The following is a 27339-nucleotide window of genomic DNA, read 5'->3' on the forward strand; positions in this document are numbered from 1 at the left end:
TTGAACTGAGGTCTTTGTGGAAATGTACAGTTTGAATAGGGATGGTCTCCAGAACCCACATAAATGCTAGATAAGTGTGGCAGCAAACCTGTAGTTCCAGCCTTGAAAGGTGAAGACAGGATTCTCCAGAGCAAGCTGAATAGCAAGACTTTCTACATTACCATGTGGTGGTTTGATTCCCTCAAAGTGAAAGAGCCATCAGGGATGACTCCTAACACAACCTCACAGGTGGTCACAAACATACAAATATGTGTACACACACACACACACACACACACACACACACACACACACACACGGAAAACAACAGAAATACAGCTCTGGCTCCCACTCCCCCATCACCTATTTTCTTTCTTGTGCTGGTCTTACTTATATTACGTAGCATTGAACCACTCGCTCAGCTCTATACAGACGTAGTTCTCTTTTTTAGGCTTAGTTGGTAATCATTGATGACTTCTTGTTGTATACCATGTTTCGTGATCACACTCCTCATCCCTTCTCCGTATCTTCATCTCCCCCTCCCATCCCTGATGAGTCTTCCTCCCCACTCATCCCCTCCTGCCTGCAGGTCTTGTGCAGGTTGTCACATCTGCTGCTGTGTGTTGGCGATTGCAGTGGCCATGTCAGGACTGGAAAATGACACTTTAGATAGAGTATTTCTCCCTGCCTTCTATCTCTTACAGCCCATTTGCCACTCTTCTGCAGGGTCCCCTGTGCCTCAGAGTAATTTATATAGATGTCCCATTTAATGATGGGCACTCAGTAGTTTCTTAGTCTAAGCCTTGGTCTGGGTTATACGTCTCCACTTTGACTGTCACCCATTGACTAAGGCTGGGAGCTGCACTAGTCTATGGTATAAGCATAAGTATTTAGAAGGCAGTTTTAACTATGTATACCTTTTTAGCAAAATAACAGTAGTGGATTCTATCGTATGGTCTATGTCCTTCCTAGCCATGACCTTTGACCAGTACAAAGCCAGTGCTCTCTTCCGTGGAGCAGGCCTCAGTCCAGTCAGGAGGTGGTTGATAGCTGCCGGAATAGCCATACCACCATTGCACCCATGGGCGTATCTTGTCTAGCAGGCTAGAGTTATAGCACTCAGTATTTCATCTCAAGTAGGGATTGTTTTCATTGTTTTTTGGTTATACATATCATAGATCTTCTTTCTATAATATGTAATGTGTTTTTAATTAAAAAGTTGAATTCAAAAATTGGACTCATCTGTATTGTGTTTAATCTTTTGTACAACTGTTTAAAGAAGTCAACAAATTATGGCTAATGCACCAAATCCATCTCTCAGCTTGATTTTTATGGCCCTCAAAGTCAAGAACTGTTTTGACATTGTTTTAAAAAAGGATTGCATAAGATTTTTAAAAAAGAATGTGTAGCAAAAGCAATGTATTGGTTAGTTGGTTGGAGTTTATTTTGACAAACTTTGATTTACACTTAAGATCAGTTTTCCTTAGTTCATTGTTTTAGGGTTTTATTAACTACTAGTAAATCTCTAAGTTATTTAGCAATAAAACACTGTAGTGAAAATACAAAGTTCAATTCCTATGAGAATGAAAAACACAGAGCTAAAGTTATTGGTTATGTTTTACAATGGTTATAACAATATACCAACACTTTCCAATTTCTTACCATCCAGTACTGGAGCCAGAAAAGCTGCTCTGGATGTTTAGCTAAAGGAGGGTCCCTAAGGCCTCATGGGAAATTTATTTATGTAGAATTAAAGTAGATGTGTATCTTTGGCTTGATTTATTTCTTTTTAAATGGACCTAGAAAGTTCTTTGTTCAAAAACATTGAAGAAGTAAAAGTAGTGAGGGAACAAGGAGTATGTAGTTTCAAAACCAAGAAGGGAAGATGAACGAAGGTGCCCTGATGTGGTTCTCACAGCTGAATGTGGCTCAGCAAGCAAGAAAGATGCTAATGGGAAAACAAGCAGAAAGAGATGAGAAGTGAGGACTTCAGAAGAGAAATGAGGACTTCAGAAGACTGCGTACACTAACTGGAAACATACGACAGTCCCTGAAGTGTTTCTGACTAATAAGAACACAAAGATGCACACATTCTGGCAAATGATCTGCGTCAGACCTGCATTGCTTCAGACCTGCATTGCGCTGGAACTGCTGCTGTGATGAGCTGCTGCTGTGGTAGACTGCTGCCTGTGGAGTAGGCACTACCCTGTGTTCCGTCCATGTGCTCTGTGCTCTCCATGGGTATGATAGGGTTAATCTAACCGCCCCCATTGATTCATTTTGTCATTTCTTTTTTCTCAGCTCCTTGACTTGATGAAGACTGCATTATATCATAATCCGTCCTGCATATAGTTTATAGTGTTGCTAAAAAGAACAGGTTTTGGATATTTGTATGATTGATTTCTTGTTTCTCCTAAATTGTGCAATTGGTCTATCTATAGATACTGTTAATATAAAAGTCAAGGAAACTTGATACATTTTGAAGATGTGCTAAGCCACTGGTTTTAAAAGTTCTATGTAACAGAACTGCCTGGGGAGCCGTTATTGTTTCTGGTTCTGTAGGTCCGAAATGAATATGCAAAAAATCATCAAATCCACAAGGTGGTGTCGAAACTGCTAATCCAGGACATGTTTTAAGAATGACTGAACTTAGCTAATAACTGAACACACACATGGGGGGAGGATTAAAAACCAGGAATGTTTGAATTGCACACATGGAGTAATTTTGTTACTCTGTTACCTGGTTTTCCGGCAGAAGCCAATAATGACCTCATCCCAGGTAATGGCAACAAACTTATTTTAATAAACACCAGCATTACTCCTTGCTTGGAGAAAACTGAATTTAGGATGCTTTTACTTTATGCATTTCAAAATAGCACTTTGTTCCGTGAGAAGTCCACAGGAACCTCATTTGTCAAGTTACAGTCTCCCGATTGGTCATCTTTCATCTGGCACCAGGAGTCGAGTCCTGTGGGGTTTGCTTGTTTCTTCCTGTAAAAGATACCCAGTGAGGCAGGAGCAAGGGCTCAGCATTCTGGAGTGCTTCCTGCTCTCCAGAGGACCCCTGTTCAGCTCTCAGCACTCACATCATGCTGCTCACAACCACCTGTAACTCCAGCTCCTGGATCTGACACCTTCTGGTCTCCGCGGGAATCCATATGTGCACATATAATCAGAATAAAGTATATGGACCTCAAGAGTTTTCTAGCATATTATTTGCTTTACAAATTCAGTTTTGCTATTATTAATTTAAATTTTTCAAAGAATTACTGTAAAATTTTGACTTTTTATTTTTGAGATTATAATTTAATTATATTTCTCCCTTCCCTTTCTTCCCTCCAAGCCCTCCCAAATACCTCTTCCTTTTCTCTTCCATATTCATGACCTCTTTCCATTAATTGTTACATGTATATATGTCTATGTATATTCCTACATATAATCTGCTCAGTTTGTTGTATTACATATATTATATATATATATATATATATATATATATATTCAGGGCTGATCATATACTTTCCAATACATCTAATTTGATTTCAATTTAAAATGATCAATAATGCTAATGAAATAGTAAAATTAGCATGTCTTTGCAGGAATTATATTTTCTAACATATTTTAAACTAGATGCAGATAATAGGAAAAAAAATTGATGAAAATTCATATAATTTTAAAGAAATAAAACTATGCATTTTCTATAAACCGAGTAGTTATATATATTAAATTTCTAGCAAGATATTAAATATTAAGTATATTATCCTTTTGGATATTTAAAAATTTAAATCAGATTTTTTAAAAGAAGGAACAATGTAATTGAAACAGCATATTAATTTTATGATTATAGTTAGACTAGAAGATTATATCTGTGTATGTTGCACATAGGTGTAGAGGTCACAGGGTAACCTTGGGTGTCATTTTTAGGATGCTACCGACCTTGATTTTTGAGATGGGGTCTCTTACTGGACCCTGGGGCTTGCTAATTGGACTAGACTGGCTGGCCAGTGAGTGGCAGGGAATCTGCCTGCCTCTGCCTTCCCAGTACTGGGATTGCCAGGGTGTCCCTCACACTACATTTTCACGTGGATTCTGGGGTAAGTTCAAGTCCTTGTGTCTACATGACAAGGCTTCACTAAACGAGCCACCTCCCTGGCTCCTGAAGGTTGTTCTCAGTGTAGGCCTTTGCTTCTCTGATGGTCGTGTGCTCTTTCCTATAATCTGTTAACTTTGGGTTCTTCTTAGTGTTCACATTGTTTCAGCGATTCTCGTCTCAGAAGTAATAAATGCATCTCCCCCTAACCAAGAAGCTGCCTGCAGTTGATGCCCGCCAGCAAAGGGAAATGGTTTTCTCCAGTAGACTGTCACTGGGTGTGTCCACCACACTTCAGGGCAGGCCGGATGCCCAGGAGTAATTGGTCAACACAAAACAAAGTCAGTGGTATTTTTGTGGATCTTTTTTTTGTTTTGTTTTGTTTTTATCTTAATGGGTTTTTGTCTGTTTTGATTTTTGGTTTTGTGGAGGTCGTTGGTTGGTTGGTTGGTTGGTTGGTTGGTTGATTGGTTTGGTTTGGTTCTTGGGTTTGTTTTTTTGAAAAAGAAAAAGTTGAGTGGGTGGAGAGATAAACATGATCAAAATACATTGTATGAAAACAATTTTAATAAAAAAGTGAGAAGAAATTACTGCAGCTGAGAACAATTATTTCTTTTCACATGCTAGGGCCCTCTGTAATAGCTTTCTATAATTCAGCAATGAATGAAAGTCAAATAATAAATGTATCTGCTGTTTGTATACACACAAAAATAATAAATACTTCATAAATTGTTATGCAGGCTCTGGTTCTCTGTTTTATATATTTTTACTTGCCTATAAACAACACTCTGGCAAATATTCAGTTATAGAAAAAGTTTACAATTTCATGGCCTTGTGCACTGTTTGTTTGTTTGTTTTGTTTTGTTTTGTTTTGTTTTTGAGACAAGGTCTCTCTGTTTAGTTTTGGTGTCTGTCCTGGATCTCACTCTGTAGACCAGGCTGGCCTTGAACTCACAGAGATCTGCCTGGCTCTGCCTCCCAAGTGCTGGAATTAAAGGCATGCATCACCACTGCCCAGCTCTTGTACTCTTTTTTTAAACACCTAGGCTACCCATGATGCTCAGACTACAAGCAAGGGCTTGTCGCCCAATTGCCATGACTTTATCTCACCATTACAGAAGACAGTGGTAGGCAACCATTCTGCAGGACCACCTGCTTTCACAAGTCATCCCCATTCTTATTGTGCACTGGGTTAGAGTTTGGATACTGTGGTATCATTGGGAAGTGTGCTAAGCTGTGCCCTTGCCTTTTATCTTGTTCATACTGCATTCCTGCTTGCATTTGTTTGTAGAAACAGAACTAGATGGTAATGGAGGTCCCTGCCAGAGAGACACACGTGACTAAGATGGGAGGGCACGAGGTGGGTGACCTTAGAGAAAGTGAGTGAGTGACAGGGCAGCCAATCAGATACAGTCAAGGTCACAAAAGACCAAGAGCAGACCTGCTTCATGGGTGTGTGATCTTTGTAGAGGACCCATTCTATGACAGGCCAAATGCTCAGTATAATTCTTAATTTTCAAATGAAAGGTCAGGAATTTTCTTTAGGCCCTGGAGTGCCACAAATTGTAGCCTTTCTTTCTTTTTTCTTTTTCTTTTTCTTTTTTTTTTTTTTTTTTTTTTTGAAGACAGGGTTTTTCTGTGTAGCTTTGCACCTTTCCAGGCTGGCCTCAAACTCACAGAGATCCGCCTTCCTCTGCCTCCCAAGTGCTGGGATTAAAGGCGTGGACAATCACCACCAGGCAGCCTGTCCTGTAATAGAAATGTAACAAAAGAACAGGAAGTAGAAATTTCTTCTCTTTGACTCTTCATTCTTTTCATAACGTGACCAGACTCGGAATTATTTTTCAAATGATGACTCAAAGACACCGAAAATTTGGCCCAATTTCAATGTAATTATATGGGTATATAGATATTCTGTAATTGAAGAAGCTTGGTAAAGTTTTCTTACATGGTATCAAAAGTAATCACATTTCTCATATAGAGACTTTATGAAGTCAGATCTATACACAGTTATATCATTTGAGAAGCAACAGTGATGGGAGCCACAGATGTGTGCTCCCGAATGTTGGTGTATTCTAGGATAGTGCTTTCTTGCTTTCTTTTTTTTCTGTAGTGCTGGGGATTTGAACCCAGGGCCTCATGTATGCCGTGCAAGTGATGCTTCCTTTTCATTACAGTGCTTTTATTATTTGATAATTATGTCCTCTTATGATTGTCCTTAAAGTAGCCATTGTCGCATGAATTTATTATAGTACTAGTAAATTTTATTTTTATAAAGACTTTAGAACATGAAGTGTGGAAACTCAGAATCTCAACATTTTGATTTTTAAGGAAGCCTGTTAGTTTCCTATTTTTGATAGCCTTACAATGCTCGAATATTTAAAATGGAAGGTACTATTTGTATCATACCTAGACTCATTTTTTTAGATCTCTTCCTTGATAACATTTCCATAACTTTATTGACTACAGAACAAACTGAAACAAACCTTTTATTTAATGTTAGTTACCTTTTATTCTAATAAACTATGGTACAGATGAGATATAGGATTACCTGAATCCACAAGGATCTGAATAGACTGGAGTGAGTCAATTCAGATGATTTTCTGAATCTGTAACTCTGCTGTCTGAGTGCCAGCCATACTTGATTGTTAGAACCCTGCTGGTGAATGATACAGCCCTGTTGCCTTTAGGGAGCAGAAAAGAGTAGGGGATTATTGGCCATAACGTTTCTCTACAGATGTAGTAAAAGCATGTGGCTACAAAGTGTCCCATGTCCTTGTCTGTACACAGGTCACAAAGAGCTAACATTTTAGAAATAGGTAAGGATAAAATAGTAATTTTTATTATGACTTTTCTTGTGAAATATCAGCTTTAAAATTGAATGAGTGCCTACATTTAAGATGGGGAGCGGGTCATTTTAAGGACTCGGTGGCTCAGTTTTAGATGCCTCTGTGGCTTCAGTCCAAAATGCCACAACCTTTAGAAAACATGTCCCGAGCTTGCACAGGATTCCAGAGAGATACCAGGAACCAGCAGGCTAAAGGTTTAAGCAGGAGTGTTGCTGTCATCCTTGGGACAGTGTTGAAAGTCCTGTGTCCTGGACGAGTGACCTAGAGCTGAAGCCTGGCTTAGCTAGTGAACTTATATACAGCCCTTCCTCAATCATAAAGACATGTTCATGAGGCAGACGTTCAAAACCGTAGACAGCTTTATTTATTTTATTGATTTTTATTTAAAATTATAAAAGATTGTATATTTAGATTATCCTGCATCACATTGGTAAGGCACTGATTATAAGAATGAAGTTGAGCCGGGCGGTGGTGGTGCACACCTTTAATCCCAGCACTCGGGAGGCAGAGCCAGGCGGATCTCGGTGAGTTTGAGGCCAGCCTGGGCTACCAAGTGAGTTCCAGGAAAGGCGCAAAGCTACACAGAGAAACCCTGTCTCGAAAAACCAAAAAAAAAAAAAAAAAAAAAAAAATGAAGTTGAATGTGACCTATGTCAGCAGATACTTGAACATCATCTACACAGACCTAGCAGCATGGCTGAACTAGGAGCGTGAACCAGAGGGCAGGCTAAGGGACACGTGTGTACGTGCACCTCTAGGTGGTAGGTCTTGTTTCCTTTGGACTAGTCGAACAAAATCCCATCTCTTTTCCCCTTAGCCTAGGGAAATTTTCAGCAGGAGATAGAAATGTCATTGATGGGAAAAGTTGCTTCTGACACATTTTAGTGAAAAGGAAAAGAATGTGTGACCACAAATTCAGGGGTAAGAAAGCACTGGACTTAGGATTTAGTGACAGACATACAATGGTAAAGGCATCAAAATGGAATGCCAAAGCTATCGAGCCAAGGAACTCCATACACACTGCTGTCAGAAGGAAGGAGAAGGACAGCAGGAAATAGGGAAAGAGCTTGTGCCGAGTCTGCTGGACACGTCTAGTTTTTCTTAGAGACAGTGATGGTCTTTGAGGGTGCCTGTGAAAACCTGGACTACTTTCAGTCCTCTGCAGGATCTCTGCAAATCACTTGGTCTCTCTGGGCCTCAACTGTTTCCTGTGTGACATAGGTCACTGAAGGTTACTAGTGCCACTTCAGAATTAATGTTTGGTTACTACATATGGCACGTGTTGTTTCTCTTCTTTTCAAGTAATAATATACAAAATACTTTAATGAATTGTATTTGCCCAATTTTTAGCCTGTATTCACACAGATAATGTATTTTCTTTTTATAGCTGGTTATTTCAAAGACAAATTTGGGGGTATAATAAAACATAGTATCATTATGCCTTGGAGGTCTCAAGTAGCATAACTATCTCACACAGAAGTTTAAGAGTTAGCAAGTGGGCTCCTCTGTAGCACTGGCTATACTTGGTCTGACTTTCAATAATAAATGTCTAGTTCTGTATCTCCATCAGTGAGCTGGTAACTCAGAGACTTTTGAATACTGTTCTGTTTCTACCTATAATAATTCATCGTAAAATACCTGATGGTGGCATCCTCATCCTCTGCACTCTAGGAAACCTTCATCCATCATTAATTACTCTTTTGTAATTCAAGGTCCCTCAGTAAAACTCAGTCTTTACTTGGTTAGAAATAGTAGCATTGTCAAGTAGACTTTCGATATATTAAGTAAGGAACACAGATCTCAAAGGTTGACGGAAGCATTATTCATACTTTGTGAAGCTTAAACATTGATGAAGGATTAGAACCAAAGCTTAGCATGAGGGGATCACCTGCACGCAAACAAGTTAGTGAGAACCAGGATCATAGATTTCGTCTGCCCCAGTTCCACCAGCATGCCCGGCTGCTTCTCAGCCACCGGCTCCTTTACCTTTGCCTCCATCCTGCACTTTATACAGAACGTGGGTCAGGTAGGCTCTGTCAGGCGTGGGGTGCAATACTTTGCAGTTTCCGGTGTTCAGGAGGGAGACTGTGACGTGGGCTTGTTTAACCCACATGCACTCTGAATTAAACACAGATACCTTAAAAGCCTGGTGGCTGTGGCTGCCCTTCTCCTGCTGTCATTGTCGCTGGTGGTACAGAAAGGTGTGTGATCCTGGTATGGTGGGGAGTTTGGGTAAAAGGCGGCAACGGGAGATGGGATCTTTTTATTTTTTTCTAATTCTTAAGTGAAAAATTATTCAAGACTGTTTCTAAAAGTTGTAATTTTAAAAGGAGAATGAATCTTCTGATAGTTTTCATTCCTGTAATGAGTTCTGGCATTTATAGGACATGTAGTGTTTGCTCAACATTTTAACATACTTTTGTCAGCTCTACAAATATCGTTTGAGGGTTGTGTACTAAACACATAAAGTAAAATTTTTATTTGAATGTGAAACCTACATTTTGGATACTTGCTGCCTTTTTCTTCTAAAGGGTAATCTAGAGACGCGACTATTGATTGGTAGTTTTGTTTCACAGCTCTCTGTAGATTACTCCTGGCTATTCCATTTCCCTTCCGTGGTGAATAGCATGTTATTCAGAAGTGCCCACTGTTTGACAGGTACCAGGGGATAGTCAGGGTGTTGAGGCCCTCAGCACAGGGTCTAGTTGTTGATTGTAATGATTTTAAATATAAATGCCCATGTCATTTCCCTCTATCCCCATCCCTGTTGATAGAAGGATGTATGGCATATTTAACACTAGCTCCATACTTCCTGTCCCCTTCCCTGTTGATGGAAGAGTGTGTGGCATGTTTAACATGAGATCCCCAGTTCCTGTCTGTGCTCTATCCAGAAGCATGGTTCTTGAGAAGTGATTTTCTCTGATTTACATGTGAGGTAAGGTTTACTACTGTTAACATTAGTCACGAGTACAATTCTTTGTTTTTCTTTTTTTGTGCTGAGGAGGGTACTGGGGATTGAACCTAGGATCTTACACATGCCAGACAAGTGCTGTACTACTGAGCTGTGTTCCCAGCCTATACATACTATAGGCTGGGAACATACTATATTAAATGTTCTTAATGATTATAATGTAATGTTTATAATGCTTAGTTAGTCTTACCTTTAATTTATTTGTAAACATATGTATAAGTGTGTTTCTCTTTCTGCAGTAGACTTCCAGGCCAAAGTTGGTATAATTAAATATTAAGCCTATCCATTGTTTGTTTTAGCATTATAATAATAAAAAGTGCAATAAAGCATTAAATTTGTTCTCACTCTCCAATGATAATGCCATATTAAGCTTGAGTTACTTGCACAGTACCGAGGTACCAGACATTGAAGTAGAGATCCAGAAATTTAAAATGTCAAATATATACCCTCATTTTTCTATATTGTGTGGAGGCAATTTAAGATGATATTTTTATTCCTTAAGGATTTTGTACCATGTGTTTTGGTCATATTCACCCTCTCTCCCCCAGTTCCTCCCAGATCTACCACCACGTCCTACCCACCCAACTTTAAAATACAGCATCTCATCAAGGATGTGAAAGAAGCTTGTAAACTAGGAAATATTGGAAGTAAACTTGAATCTTGTTCCCATAGCACAAAAGGGAATTAGTACGTAGGAAGAATGAGTTCAGTTGTACATTTTACAGCTAATCCAAAAACTCAACAGCATGGGGCATAGACTTAGCAAATAAAATACTCTAACAAGAGTTCTCTTGATGGTGTGCAACAGCCCCCCACATTGGTAGTCTCTCCAGTCTGATGAGTGAGCTCAGCTTCAGTGCAAACCCACTGGCTGTCACAGGTTTGCACACCTACTGTTGCTGAGCTACCACTCCAGGCCTGTCCCATCTTCAGCTTAGTGCTGGCCTCAGTCTTGCATTGCATGCATCTACTCAGGAACCTGTCTGTGGAACACACATTTAGGACCTGCCATTTGCCACATACTCAGCAGTGTGTTTGTGTTTTCCATTCCTGAGTAAGAAAATAGCCTCCAATTGGCTACCAAGTCAAAACTAAACAGCATAGAATTTAGTTTTCCAGAGCTTGCCTGTTCTTAACTTTCAGAGTCTCTCCCATGACATCCTTCTGATCATACACATGTCCGTTCTCAACTCCTGTCTTTTCATGCTGTCTTTCCTCTTAAGGACGTACTCTTCTCACTTAACTCTAAAAATGTGTGAAACTGGTGGTTTCTGTTGGCTTCAGCCTCTGATTTGGGTCGTTCTCTCATTGGGACCCTGACAGTGCCATTAGGAAACGGTGCTGCAGCTCATCAGTGGCGCACCCCACCTCACTGTGCACTGTTCCCAGCAGTGCTGAGTACTCTCATGCAGTGAGATGCACAAGTTAATAAATACCAACGTGCTGAGTGCTTCCCTGATGATGTAGAAGGTAGCTTTGAAATAGAGATACATATGGATACTTTTTTAAAAGTAAAAAATAAGAGTCTTTTCATTTTTAGACTTAGTGTTTGCTGATGTTTGGGTTTTTGAAAATACTTTAAATGTTTCATATTATTTTTCAACCATGTTCTTTCTCTATTTTCCTGTCTGAACCCAGTCTGGTTCTGTTTACACCATGGTTTTCATAAAATGTTGGATTCACATAGTCCAAAACAAAATGAACATTTATTTTATGTCAAGCATTTTGTTAGAATTTGGGACCACAATTTCATAATGGCAGCCTACTCTTCTAGGCTCATGGAAGAGATATACAGGTGGGCAGACAGCCCTGGTACAGTCTTCATTCCCTAAGGCTGAGGGATATGCAGTGCTCGGCTCCTGTCTATTCTGCAGCCTTTAGACAAACTTCTGTGGTAGAAGCAGTGTGAGGATGAAGGATGAATTATAAAATGTTGGATGAATTATAAAATGTCAGCGTTTCCTTTAGGTGACTCCTCTGAGTTATATAAAGCCCAGTAATCAAAGTAACATCACTTGCTGTGCAAATGCTACTATCAGACAAAGCCCCAGCATGCCTCCCCCCTCCCAAGTATAAACTCTAATTCTCACTTACAGATAGTTTTGAGCCCTCTCTGAATACAAGGGGTGGCTTAGATGGGGTGAGTCTGAGTTGTCCTCAGCAAAAGGGGGTTTCTGTGGCAACAGAAACATGAACAAATTTTAGTGTGTGTGTGTGTGTGTGTGTGTGTGTGTGTGTGTGTGTGTGTGTGTTACAAGGGAGGAGAAAAAAGAGAGGGAAGAGCCAAGTGATTAGGAAGCAGTGATTCTCTTAAAATTTGGTTGGAGGAAGCAGATGGGAAGAGATGTGGACATAGTCGTAGGTTCATTGTAGCAATAGGCAGTGAAGGATTTTTAAGTCAGTAATTTAAGAGCTTTCTTTTCATAACAGTGGAATTCTTAGAATAATAATGATCTTATCAAGTATTGCAGTATTTTTTTGAAAGATAAAACCAGAGCTGTTTCTGCTTTGGGTGCTGTTTGGGGTTGGGTTGGTTTTATAGTGGGGACGTGAGGCTGGCAGGCATGGTGAGAACTGCAGTAATGGCTCGTTTCTCTCTGCTGAGTTCGGAGCTGTGCCCTGCAGTGAGATGCATTGCTGATTGGGCTCCTTGGTTCAAACTTGTGCTAGCAATGGCTTTCGTTCCTTGTGGTTGGATGGTATCTTAAACCTTCACTCTTATTTACTTGACAAACTTGTCAATCAATAGATGTTTAGACAGATTGCTGATACCCATGTTCTTCATATTAATCATATTTTTCTGAGCAAAACAAATACAGTCAGTGACTTCATGGCACTTAGCATAATGTAGGTGGCAGGCATTTAAGAGTGTTTCTAAGATTTAACTATAAGCTCTGTGATTATTGCCATGCATAAGATGTCCTTTATATCAAGAGATCTTTGAAGACATGGCATTTAAGCCAATATTTAAATTCAGATCTGGAGGATGATTAGGATGGTAGACAAAGACAGTCTCCAAGCAGGGGATATAACATGCACAAATGATCCGAGGTGGTAAGGTGAGTGGCAGGGAATGAAAATGAAGAGGCCGAGCCCAGCTTATAGAAAGACAAGGTAAGGACTTAGGATTTTACTCTAATGCAACACCAGCAACAATCAGAAGCATCAAAAGGTTTGGAACGGAGAAATACAAAAGGATTTCCTTGCTAGATTACTCTGCCTTATGGTGCAACTGCAATAAATACAGAAACACTGGCTAAAAGAATATTAGAGAAGTTTTATTCTAGCACATAGTAGGGTTCTTAGAAAAGATTTCAGTTAATTAAGTAATGACTGTCGTTGCCTTTGTTGTAAGAGCTCAATTTGTTTGTAAAGCAGACAGCGAGACTTACTTCCTGGTGGGGTATTACAGTACACAAGAGAAGCAGGAAAGGCACTAGCTGTGTTCAGAAGAGGGCCAAATGTGTGGGGTGCTCTCACTTCATTGCAACATACTTTCACAATAATAACTCACTCCATGATTAGTTCCTTCCAACCATGGTGCTTCTAAGACCGGATAACCAAGCTCTAGGCCCCATGTCCAAAAGGTTCTGATCCCCTCAGCTCCCAGAATATGAACCTTTGGGACGTAGATCTTATCAAACCACAGTGCACCCTCTTAACTGAACTGTGTCTTTCTCCTACAACCTTTCCATTCCAACTACGTTACCAAGTTTCTACTTTGTTTACCTTCAATGAAGCTGTGCCCTCCTACCCATAAGTCTTAATACATGTGGCAGGATCTGGTAACTTAAAGACTGAATCCCAGTTTGCCCTGACTCTTAGAAAAGTTGGGTTGGATGGTGGTGACACATGCCTGTAATGCCAGTACTGGGGAGGCAGAGCCAGGCAGATCTCTATGAGTTCGAGGCCAGCCTGGTCTATAGAGCAATATCCAGGACAGGCACCAAAACTACATAGAGAAACACTGTCTTGAAACACCAAAAATAAATAAATAAATAAATAAATAAATAAATAAATAAATAAATAAATAAATAAATAAATAAGTAAATAAGTAAATAAGTAAATAAATAAATAAATAAATAAATAAATAAATAAATAAATAAAATGAATAAATAAGAAAAGTTGGGTCCCAGTTTAACAGATTAACCTTCTACTGTTTCATAGCACATTGCTATAGATGCATGTTTATTATTTCACAGTTTTCATGAGTCAGAAGTCTAGACACTGCTTAGGTTGGTTCTCTGCTTGACTCTAGAGTAAAGGTGTCAGTGGGTTGCATTCCTCTGAAGAACTCAGGGCCTTCCTGCAAGGTAATTTGAGTTATTAACTGTATTCACTTCCCTGTGCTTTTAAGATGACTCTCTTCCTGTGCGGCTCACAGTGCAGTGTTTCCAAGGACAGCGGGGACAGGTGGGGAGCACTTTCTGTTGCTTCAAGTCTCTGAGCTTAGTGAAGGTTTAAGTCCTCTTTTGAAAAGTTTGTCTTGGGGGGCTGAGGCTGCAGGCTCCCCCAGGTCCATGGCTAGCCTGGAGTACATAGTAAATTCTAAGCCAGTGTGGGCAACAATAGACGCTCTCTCAAGTGAATAACACACAAAGATCAGGTCAGGCTCATTCAGGATACTCTTCTTTGAAAAACATAGAGTCACCTAGTAGGAACTTAGTTACATCTGCAGAATCCCATCACACTTCCTGGATAATTTAACATAACCACGGAAGTGATAAACTGTCATCTTCACTGGTCCTGTCCACATCCACGCAGAGGGGACAATATCAGGAAGAGTGTCCATGGGCTATTGAAGCTCAGTCAGCTTAGAATTCTGGCAACACACTTGGCCCTTTTAAGGACCCTAGTGTCTCTTGGCTTCCAGCAAGTAATGCTCATCTTAGACTCTTCACATCTTCCATGGCTCCTCTCCTGTTCTCTTTCTCCATTTCATAGATGTTTCAGTTTTCCCACATGTCCCATCAGGTATTTGGCTGTTTCTGACCCTGTGCCTATTGTTTTATACTGGCTAAGGACAGCTTTATTTACTCTAAAAATGAAACCAGGAGCCGGCACCCTTTCTTCCAGTCTCTGGATGAACAAAGATGCATTCGATACTGAAGTAAAGCAGCCCATGAGGCTTAACAGGGCATAGCTGTTATAGCTCCTGAAACCCAAGATCTGGACATTTGTGTGTGATTGGCGGAAGTGTGAGGATGCTGGGGAAGATCTAATACATTTGGGAACAGGTGCTAGTGCTGGTGCAGTCTGGGGAATCATCCTCAGTGGCATGAAGGGGTGTTGGCGTGTTATGCTAGAATGCCTTTAGAAAGTATGGGTGTGCTCACAAGTTCATCGGGAGGGGTGCTTGTGCAAAAGTTGGGCAGCCCTATGGTGTTAATGCACAGATGGTTCCAAACCATGTTGACTAATTGCAGATATTGTCTAAAAATTTAAAATGGCACTTGCATTTGAATTCATCGTCTGTCTTCTAGCAAAATCCTGTGTCTTGCATTTAACTTAAGGCGTCCATTCTCCTACAGCTAAAAAGTAGCTTGGGGGCTTCCATGAGGAAGCACTTTGATTTCTTCGTTCTAAAATGACCTTTCTCTCACTTTATCAGCTACATTAAAACCCTGCTTAGGGAATGAGGAAGCACTTTGATTTCTTCGTTCTAAAATGACCTTTCTCTCACTTTATCAGCTACATTAAAACCCTGCTTAGGGAAATAGGCTTAGATGTTTCCTCCTTGCTAAAGCCTTTCCATTTCCAGAAAGCTGTCCCCAGTGTCTGTTCTTAATCCTCCCTCTCCGCTTTATTCTCGACTTATGGTTGCAGGTGTTCCTCTTCGTTGTGCCTGTCATAACATGTGAGAACTTACTTCGGTGTCTCTCCACCCTGCTGGCAGGATCCTTTTTGGTTTTTCGAGACAGGGTTTCTCTGTGTAGCTTTGTGCCTTTCCTGGGACTCACTTGGTAGCCCAGGCTGGCCTCGAACTCACAGAGATCCGCCTGGCTCTGCCTCCCGAGTGCTGGGATTAAAGGCGTGCGCCACCACCGCCCGGCTACTGGCAGGATCCTTAGGGGACAGAAAGTGATGTTCGTTTTCTTAACTATTGGACACAGCAGAGGCTCAGCAGACTATTTGAATAAAGGGATGTGCCACAGCAACACCACCTTCCACTTGTCTGACTGCAGGTGACTGTGTCTGATCCCTTGGGTGTAGATGTCGATTCCATTAAAATCTGTAGTTACTTTATTCAGAGTGTGTGTGTGTGTGTGTGTGTGTGTGTGTGTGTGTGTGTACACAAGAGAAAGGGAGGGAGAGTTATTTAGAGTGATTGCCTCCTTCTCAGCAGCTAGTTGACTTGCTCTGATCTTAGAATTCTCTGCTTTTTACTTCCTATTCACCAGCACATTTTAGTCATAAGACCAGTCTTCAAAACAGATGTTATGTCTGAGACAAAGCCTTTTTGTTTTGAAGGCCTGCAAGTCATTCCACAGTCTGGGAAAAGCTGAGTTCTTGGCGTGGGACACAGCAGCAGTAAAGGATAGTAATGACAGTTATTCACATTTGGATGAAGTTCTGGAGGGAGGAAATAGACAAGTGGGAATTCCCACCCTAGCAACTTGAATATCTTCAGGAGTTCCACATCTTGAAATGTCAAATACAAGTGGAAGGCTGTAGATGCAGAGTAATTTCTATGGTGAAACATTTGACCCACCAAAGAGAGTGATTTTCCTTCCCAATCCCCAGACTTTAGTCAGAGGATGTCTGTGTTACCGTCTCCCCTGAAGAGCCTCGTTGACCTCTGCTGTGGACAGCAGCATTGAAGATGGCATATCACTGGAGGAGCAGGCTGTCACTAGAGGAGCAGGCTGTCACTAGAGGAGCAGGCTGTCATTGGAGGAGCAGGCTGTCACTGGAGGAGCAGGCTGTCACTAGAGGAGCAGGCTTACGCCCCAGACACTGCCTTTAAATGAGAAAACCCTATGAAACCCATTGAATAGCAGCATGGGGTACAGACAGAAGAAATTTTCATGTGGTTCAAAACTCATATGTTTCAGAACAGTTATGTGCCATTCCTCTGGCATGTGGTGGATTTCTGTATGGTCAGCCATTATTTGAAAACTTACCTTGCTAGAAGATACCAAAATATTGCAGTTGACTACAAGTTTTTATTTTTACTTTATAGATGAACAGTGTCTAAAAGGTGACTAATATTTTAGTTTTTTAGAAATTTTTTTGAACAGCTCTATAAGTAGGTAAAGAAAATGAATGATTAAGTAGAAACTGGGCCATGCCTACAGGTTTTAAAGATCAGGAACCTTGGTTTCTGTGATGCATGTGTTCCGGCTTCTTTATGTTTTCAGGTTGTTCCGATCCCATGGTTAACATAGTGGTATCTTTCTAAAAGGCAGTGTTGCTGTACAGTCTATGTTCATGGGAATCCGTTTAACAACTAAGCATCCTTCCTTTCCCTAATTGCACTCCTCATCTTTGCGGTCAAGATGCAGGAACAAACGGGGAAGGGGGTGGAGCTGGCCGTGCAGCAAGTCTGTTCATTCAGAAAAATTCCACCGAAAAAGTCTTTAGTTAGAGCCTTTATTGGAAATTTTTAAATAGCCAAATAAAAGGAAATCTGATTGTAGTTCTGATGTGAGTTGTCCTCCAAACTTAGTCTTGAGCCTTTTATTCTTAAAATTCTAAAAGGATTTTAAGAATTTGTGTCATTAGTGGGGATGCCATTATGCCGAGAATGTTCTCAGAGATTCTATGACAGTCACCTTTTATGAAGTACCTTCACACAAGACCAACTTTGAGCTTTAGTTTTGTAGCTGGTTGTACAGTGTGTCCCTTCATTTTCTGTGGACAGATGGGCTTGGCTTGTTTTAGGTTTCTGTCTACTCTTAGTAGTCAATTTTAATATTTTCCCTAAAAAATGTTCTGCTACTCCATTAAAACACTTTTCATTTTCTTCTCTAAGATGTGTTTATGCACACTCGTGTTAAAGTCTTAGGGTTGGATCGTTAGACCTGTGCAGTTATTAATAGCCTTGTGTCAGCAGCAAGATTATCCATTTTCCTTGTGGACTGCCCTTTCATTATAGTAGCACCACTTCAGCCAGATCAACAAACTGATTGTCATCTTTACCAGATCACAGGTGAATCCTAAGTCTGTTAATGTGAGGGAAATTTATTAGAGAAGACATTTCTCTGACGTCACTGTTTTAAATGTGATGCAATTTAGTTGTCACTGAATCTGTGTAAATACTTGATATGATTTTGTTAGCTTTACTTAAAATGTGAACAAGTCACAGTTATGTCACACCTTAGAATCTGAAACCCTTATGTTCAGGAACATTCATTAGCTTGTTTGTTTCATCTAAGAAACGTATATGGTTAAAGAGGTGTGATAGTGGGTTACTGGGCCTGAAAGCTCCTGACTGGCTAAAACTATGCTGGATCATTTGTGCTGTCCTTGTGGACTAAGACAGGAATTCCTCTTTGACATGGAGTATGTGTTAGTGTTTCTTGTTAAAGTGATCCCAGTCTTAGTTTTATTACTTCATTTGCATTTTAGAATGTAAAGAGCTTACACTCTCAGGTTAACTGATCAGTGTTTTATGCTTGCTGACTTACATGTTAAGTCAGAATACATGTGCCTATCCTGAGTGTTCCTGTTCTACTGCTTTCCTATAAAGTAAATATAATCAAGGTTTTTTGTTGTTGTTTGATGGAAGAATCCTCTTTTGGCAGGTGAACACTTAGCAGTTTCTTTTGGAAAGATCGTCAGTCCTCCTGGGGAAATTTGGGATCTTGTAATATATATACAAAAGAACAGACATGCTTGATAGTTTACTAAGCTCTAATTCTAAATACAAAGAAAAGGTATGATTTACTCTTCTGGTTATTAGATCATTTTACTTAAAACCATCTAGGAAGGGAGAAGTCTTGAATAAATTCATTAATGAGCCTCCACAGCTGTGTCTCATGGTTCAGCGCACTTTGCCTTTGGTAATATTTGGTATGTGCAAGGGTTACCAAACTGAAATTCACTTTCCCTTACCAGTTTGGAAGTTGTGTTTCTGAGAAAATACAGCACAGGAAGTTGAGCCTTATGAAAGAAAAGCTTAGAGAAATTGTAATAACGATTATTATGAACATTCTACAACAGATCTGAGAAATCCCTTCATTTTACAAAAATCCAATTTAAAGTACATTTTCAGCATTTAGCTTGACAAGCTTCTGCCACTGAATTAGTTGTCATGTGACCTACTTTCCTAGGTTGTAATCACAACTGGCATCAGAGTCTTCAAGAAATTTTGAATTATGCAAATTTCATCCATTTTTAAAGATTTTAAAATATCTGGTGTTAAATCTAAATGTTAGTTGATATTTTTTCCTTGTTTTATTTATGCAAGCCTGAAAAATTATCATGTAGCAGTCTGTATTTTAATGGGGTTTATATTAGATTCTCTAGAGGAATAGAACCGAAAGAAATACTATACACTAAAGGAAGATTGATTAGATTGGCCGTCATGATATGGTCTGGGTAGTCCAGCAGTGACTGTTCCCCACTGGGGATGCAGAGAACCTGGTAGCCATGTAGACCATGACTGGATGCCTCAGCAGTCCCCACCTGACTTTGAAGGCCTGGACATTCCTGGGGAGCCACCAGTCTTCAGTCCATGTTGGAAGCCCAAAGAGTCTGGGTTGTGATATCAGCAGGAAGGTGTAGCAGCAGCAGGGTAGATGGACTCCCCAGAAAGACACCAAGGCAATGACCCTCAGACCTCATTTATCCAGCTGCTACAGGGAGGTGTCACCCATAGTGAGGATGAATCTTCCCACTTTAAGTAACCTGATTGAAAAAGTCCTCACAGGTGGGTATGTCTAGTAGCTCACCTCTTAAGTGAGTCCAGATGTAGTCAAGGTGATGTCTAAGACTAAGCATCAGAGTATTTGAGTGTGTTTGAGACCTGGACTCCTGTCCATATGAGAAGTTCAAGTACACGTGTCTAATAAGTGATAGACAATCTTGAAGAAACTTGTATTTAATCATTTCTTAATCTCTGTGTAAATATAAGAAATTTACTTAATATTACTAGGCTTCATGTGCCTTTTCTAGACTAAGTGGTAATTCCACTACTATCTTAGTTACCTGGGGAGGACCAGCTCCTATACTTATTTATCCCAGGAACTCTTGAGAATTGAGGGATAAGAGACTTAGTGAGAAATAGAGAAAAAACACAGGATAGACTCATGTGGGGGTGGGCCTGGATCCTTATCCAGCGGCCCAGAACTTTATTCCAAAGGTCTATTTATAACAACACCAAGGGGTGGAGCAAAAGACCGCCCCCCTTTGCTAGTTACAGTCACCTGGTACCCAGGCCTGCAGTCCAATCAACCTCTTATGCAGTTCTGCTGGGTACAGTCACTAGGAAATCTAGTTGGCTCCAACAGTTACCCTTCTATTGCCATGACAAAACATCATGATGAAGGCACCTTACAAAAGGAAGCATTCAATTGGGGGCTTGCTTACAATTTCAATGAGTTTGTCCATGATCATCATGGTGGGGAGCACAGCAACAGGCAGACAAGGGTGGTGCTGGAGCAGTAGCTGAGAGCTCGCATCTGATCCTAAGTTTCAAACAGAAATAAAGAGAGACTGGGCTTGGCATGTGCTTTTGAGTCACAAAGCCCACCCCCAGTGACACACTTCCTAATCCTTCCCAAACAGTTCCACTAAGGACCAAGCATTCAAACATGTGAGCCCATAGGGCCATTTTCATTCAAAACACCACAGCTAGGCTTGCCATATTGTCTTGAGGATGAGCCAAAGTGCCCTGTAACCTATAAATTGCAAAGATGTTGCAGGTTTGGTAATGTATTCCTTCCCCATCTGAATTGCAAGTTAAAAACAATGTGGCCTACACAGCCCAGTGGCTCACTCCTGTAATCCCATCACTCAGTAAGTTGAAATAGGATTGCTGCAAGTTTGAGACCAGCTTAGGCTTAGAGTGAGACTCTTGTCTCATAAAGACAAAAACAAGGAGTGGGGATGGCTTTTGGTGGAAGTTTCTCTCTTGAGGGGCCCACATGCTTGTCTGTTGTGCCCTTCTCCACTCTCTCTCTCTTGATGTTCATTCTTAAATCTACATTAAAACTATTTCTTAATAAACTCCTCCTTTGCTTTTTTAAAAAATGTGGCCTAAGGAAAGCATGGCACCCCTTTTGGTCCCTGCCAGCCTACCTGGTAACTCAGTGGACAGTTGTGCCCAGCTAAGGGACTTGCTGCAGAGCTGCTTGTGGTTCTGCTGACTTCTGGCTCCTCTGGGCCTTCTGACACACATTTCTTAAGAGAGTTTTATATCTGCAAGCTTTACTTCAGAGACTTTAGATTGCTGAGACCTTCTGGCCTTGGAAACAGTCTGACTCTCTGGCCCTCAAATTGTACAGGGAGCTCACATTTCAGCTTTCCAGTTGGGGACATCCTGTGACCATGCCTAGTCCACAAGTAATTGTACACATCCTGTTTGCAAGTGATTGGATGTGTGCCTGGAAATTTCAGTTCCAGATTGTACAGTGTTTTCTGTGGCAGGAATCTCTCACTCACCTTGGAGGTGGGTCTCTTCTCAGAATGGGAGCTCGTGCAGTCGGTTGGGTCCTTAGCACATATCTGTAACTCCGTGACAGTGGAACACAGAGCTGTGGCCTTCCTGTGCATCAGAGACAATGTGTTTTGAACTGTGGCTGCTTCTAAATATATACATCTTTCTAAGGAATCTAAGTGATCTACTGAACTAAATTGTCAAGGATATGGAAATAGCATTGGAAAGTCAGGGAAGGAACTCAAGCATGAGCCTGGAGGCAGGAGCCCAAGCAGACACAGACCGGGGAGGAACACTGCTTACTAGCTTACTTTTTCTGATTGCCTCAGCTAACTTTCTCATACAGCCCAGGCCCACCTGCTGAAGGGTAGCACTGCCCACAGTGGGCTGGGCCTGCTTGCACCAATTAGTAATTAATAAAATGCATCACAGACATGCCCACAGACCAATCTGATCTAGGCAGTTCTTCAAGTTCCCTCTTCCCAGGTGACTCTGGATTGTGTCAAGTTGACAGCTGAAGCTAACCATGACACCATAATTTGTATAGTAATAAATATATGTTTTAGTTATGTTTCAGAAACTCAGCTCAATTAGCCTGTATATAAGCCACATAATGATCAAGATGCATGGAATGGACTTTAGTGACTCATCTGACTGACATGAACCAGGTGTTGGCTGGTACAGGGATCACATGTGAAATGTGAAGGACTTTAATTGTTTTAGAGGTTAATGGATTGTTAAAAATTTTGATAAGTAGAATTCTTATTGAAGAAGGCTGCTCCTAAGATTCCGACATTCTCTGTTCTACTTAAAAATTTGTAATAGCCAGGTATAGATTATTAGGATAAATCCAAGATGTAATGTGTATGTATACTTGGGACTTGAAGATGTGTGTATGAGAGAGAGGTGTGTGTATGTGTGTTTATTCTCTGTCTATAAATTTCTACCATGCAAGTATATTATCCAGTATTTACTCTTAGCATATGATTAATTTATTGGGGAAATAAATGCATAGACATAAACTCTATGGGCAATAAAAGTTTATTGTTAGCACCTTCTATTTTTTCTGAGTCAAACTGTATCTAACTTTTATTAAAGATACTTTTCATAAATAGTGATAATTTAGGCAGGACATGGGCAGACTCAGTTATTCCCAGTATACAAGAACATTGAGACTCCTCACTTGCATGGACTACCCAGTCAGAAAGGCACTGTAAATCCAGTGAGTCTTCGTGTCATCATGTAAAGGGGGAGAGCTTAGAGTAAGAATTGACATCTCCTATTAAAGGTGTTGTCAATGGCATTCCACAAGTAGACCCTGTCTTTCAGGAAATGAAAGGAAAATGGCAAAAATGATCAGTCTGGAGGTCCACAGTCTTTTAGAGAAGGAACTACTGCTCTTCTGAGGGTGACCACTTCAGTGATGCCACTGCAAGGTCCAGATCACCAACACACTCGCAAAACCAACTTTAGGGCATCAGGTGCCATCAGTTTCCTGCTTTTAAAGTGGTTAAGTCTGTGTTGATGGTGGATTGGAAGAAGTATATAAAAATGAATTTAGAGTCTTCCCACACCGCAAGGCATTTTGTGCCAAGGTAGCTAATGTCTGATAAGAGGGGTCTTTCAGAACTGTCATGGAAAAGATAGTTTTCCCCATAGTAGTCCAGCTTAAGACACTTTTTTTTTCCTTTTTTTTTTTTCTTTTTTCGAGACAGGGTTTCCCTGTGTAGCTTTGACCTTTCCTGGAACTCACTCTGTAGCCCAGGCTGGCCTCGAACTCACAGAGATCCGCCTGGCTCTGCCTCCCGAGTGCTGGGATTAAAGGAATGCGCCACCACCGCCCGACACTTTTGTTTGTGGCATATATTCCTTCCCTCCAAACAAAACAAAACAAAAACTAATATTCTTTGTGTAGGGTTGAGGCCTCATGGGCTTTTCCCCATCCCATTTGGCATGTCCACTGGTGTCATCCTTGTTCAGCTCATGTGTGGTCAGTCATGTTGGTGAGACTTTATGGGTATTGCTTCTGATGTTCCTAGGAGACACAGGCTCACAGCAAACTTCCTGATCCTCTGGCCCATGTGATCTTTCCACCATCTTCAGCAATGTTCCCGAGCAAACAAGTGACTTCCAAAAAAATGTGAGAAATGACAGAAACAGCTGGTGGCCTAGACAGTCGCCCAGGGTACCTCTGCAATGTTGGGGGTATCCATCTTCGGCCTACAGGCTTAGCATATCTGAAAGACTTATCTGTGAAGCAAGATTTTCTGAAGGGCTGTACTACTTTGTCTTGGCAAAGTTTGGCAGTCCTTTTGTGGCCTGCTTGTCCATTTGGACAGCATACTGTCAGCAGTTGAGGCAGGAGTACTTTCTTGCCCAGTGGCTAACTTTGGCCACAAAGAAAGTAAACTCCATATAGAGTTTCTTTGATGCCCATCATATTCTCTGAAGTAGGCTGGTACTGCCAGGAGCAGACATGTCTCATTGCCATAAAAAATGAATCTATGTTATTAAAACATCTTACCTGCCATACTCTGTAGATCTCTGAAGTGTTTGAAGATGACCTGTTTATCTAAAATATATCTCTGTTTGACTTTGAAAACATACCTAACATGACTACAAGTTTGATTGTAATGACTAACTACCAACTTGCATTTCTTTACATCCTAATTAGTTGGTAATAATAACTTTCAAGGACTAGCAATTTGCATTACATTGTTAAATGAGTTGTATAGGTACAATACCTTGAACAAGATTAGAAATGTATGCACAGCCGAGCAGTGGTAGCACACGCCTTTAATCCCAGCACTTGGGAGGCAGAGCCAGGCAGATCTTTGAGTTTGAGGCCAGCCTGGTCTACAGAGTGAGATCCAGGATAGGTACCAAAACTACACAGAGAAAACCTTGTCTCAAAAAAAAAAACAACAAAAAACAAAACAAAAAAATGTATGCACAGTATGTTCTAACAAAAATAATCTTAAACTTATATCAATATACAAAAATAACTTAAACAGGAATAGAAACTGTACTATATAAGTATAACAAAATAACCTCAGATTTGTATCAATATACAAAAATCCAATCCAATACAAAATACAAAATTAGTAGTTGCTTTTTAAAAGTAGTAGATTTAAAAAAATCTACATTTTTATCTTAACATGTCCATGTTCTTCCTTTTTTTCTTTTCAGAGTAGATTCAGTAATCTACCTTTTTATCCTATTATTTCTATATAATACATTGCTATATCATATCTCCCTTTCTTCTTTTAGAAAGAGACTGACTATGATCAATAACAATTTTTAACCAACCCCTAAACAAAGACAAACATCCATAATCCATTTGGGAATGTGGGTGTAGTTTTCTAGGCTACTTCCTGCTGATTGGGGCACTGGTAGTTCTATAGGGACACAAAGAAAATTTAGGATTATGGTCAAGTCCTGATTGGAATAGTCTGTGAGGCAGTATCATCTCAGCTAGCCATGTCAATATTGTTCTGAGCAGTTTGAAGTCCAAAGCCGATTTTTGGGTGGTGTTTGTCAGATTGATGGCGTTATTGTACTGATGGAATTGTCATTGTGGAGTCCCATTATCTTTTTGGAGACTTCAAAGTCACTGTTAGGTGGTGGTCATGGTTCACTGCAGAAAACTGATAGAGACTCAAACCCAAAATCATGTGCAGGAAGCTAGATAAAGCTTTTTTTCTAGAATTAGTTAGTACTTTATGTGACCATTAATATCATGACAAAAGATTATATATATATATATATATATATATATATATATATATATATATATATATAAATCTTAAAAATTTTGATAGAAAATTCATATCTTAAGAAAAGTTTTAAAGAGTCAAAGTAAAACCAAAGGAACGTGAGATTAGTAGCAATAGAATAGTCCCTTAATTTTGATTTTTCTTCTGCCCCATATCAGATAGCTCTTCTGACATGATACAGAGATTTTGCATTTTCTTTTAACAAGCATGTTTGGGTTTAGAGAAGGAGAGAGCTACACTCCAACTCCAAAGCCAGCTTTAATTTTTAATTGAACTGGGAATATATAAAGACCATTTGCATTATGTGTCTGTAGAGAAGAGCAGAAACAAACATTTAGGAAGACTTATGAAATTTTATCCTGTTAGATATGTGCTATACCAATAGGCCAATTTGCTCTTTTTCTTGGGACATTTTTTCTGAATGATTTGTCCTTTTTCTTCAGATGTCTCATGTGTCCAGTGTTCTTCAGATTCTTTAGCCTTTATTCTCCTGAAAGACAAAGACAAAACCCTTCCCCAACCCTAACTTTGGGGAGGTTCCTTTTGGCAAGTTATATCTGATCAAATGAACAGCATTTGTTAGTAGTATAAGTTAGTTTAAATTGAATGGTCATGCAGTTGATGAACTATCATCTCTTCTAATTAAGAGGTCTCTCATTCAAATTGAACCTTTATCAATTTTGATGGTATCCATAGCGTTTCTTCTCTGGTGGAAACAAAAGCAAAACCTCATCCCCAACGTAACACATATCCTGGTTTCCATTCTGAGGTCAGCACATCTTTAAAGTATATAGGCTGATTTAATTCTGTAGTTTTTTTCTATTATCCAGTGTCTCTGTGCAGTTGTTGTTCCTTTCTTATTAGCATTAAGAAAATTCAAAGTTAGCAGAACATTATGTAATCTATTTCGGGGGGGGGGGTTGTTACCCCTTTCTAATTATTTAGCACATCCTTTAGAGTTCGATTTGATCTTTCTATGACTGCTGGGCCTGTGGGATGACGTGGTATACCTGTAATATGCTTTATATTGTAATAAGCAGAAAACTGTTTCATTTTAACAGAGACATATGCTGGAGCATTGTCAGTTTTAATTTGTACAGGTATACCCATGACGGCTATAACTTCTAGCAAATGTGTGATTACAGAATCAGCCTTTTCAGAACTTAGAGCAGTTGCCCATAGAAATCCTGAATAGGTATCAGTGGTGTGGTGTACATATTTCAAATTTCCAAATTCTACAAAATGAAACACGTCCATCTGCCAGATTTCATTCCTCTGAGTACCATTTGGGTTACATCCTACTGGTAGTGGAGTCTGATTGTAAAAAGAGCAAGTAGGATGTTTCCTTACAGTTTCCTTGGCTTGTTGCCAAGTTATGGAAAAATCCTTTTTCAAACCCTTACTATTGACATGATTTTTTTTTTATTAAATTCTGAAGCCTCTAGCACATTTCTTATCAATAGTTGATCAATCTCATCATTACTTTGTGCTAGAGGGCCTGGCAGACCCATATGGGATTGGATGTGAGTTATATATAAGGGATAATTCCTATTCCTGATTATTTCTTGTAACTGAATAAATAATGAAGTTAATTCTGACTCATCAGAGATAAATTCAGCAGTTTCAATGTATAAGACCACTCTTTCTGCATACTGAGAGTCAGTAACTATGGAGAGTTTCCAAAAAATCCATTAATATCAGAGTGGCGTATAATTCCAATTTTTTGACATAATTATGAGGACTTTGAACCCTTTACTTAGATTTTCTGATTTGTAACCTGCCTTTCCTTTCTTGTTTGCATCAGTATAATGTACATATGTACATCAGTGGTCGCAGATTCTCCTCAGATAACTGTGATCTCACTAGCACTGATTAATTAACTGTGTTTTCAGTATGAGGTGTATTTTCCCTCTGTTGAGTGGGTCTTAAGGCCAATTAGGAAGCCCTTGGTTGCTGTGAAGGTACGTGTGTCAATACTGCACCTTTAGAATTATCACGACAAGCTGGTTGTTGCTGTGGTTCATAGGCATCATAGCTGGACACATGAAGAACTGTGAGCAACTGAGTAAAGCTGG

The 27339-nt window shown here is 40.0% G+C and overlaps 1 protein-coding gene across 1 annotated transcript in view; it reads left to right on the top strand.

Moving 5' to 3' along the window:
- Positions 1-27339, top strand: part of Zeb1 (zinc finger E-box binding homeobox 1) — a 173186-nt gene that overhangs the window by 63905 nt on the left and 81942 nt on the right. The window lies entirely within an intron of this gene.

Source organism: Peromyscus eremicus, chromosome 5 (assembly GCF_949786415.1).
Source record: "Peromyscus eremicus chromosome 5, PerEre_H2_v1, whole genome shotgun sequence".
Lineage (NCBI taxonomy): Eukaryota > Metazoa > Chordata > Mammalia > Rodentia > Cricetidae > Peromyscus > Peromyscus eremicus.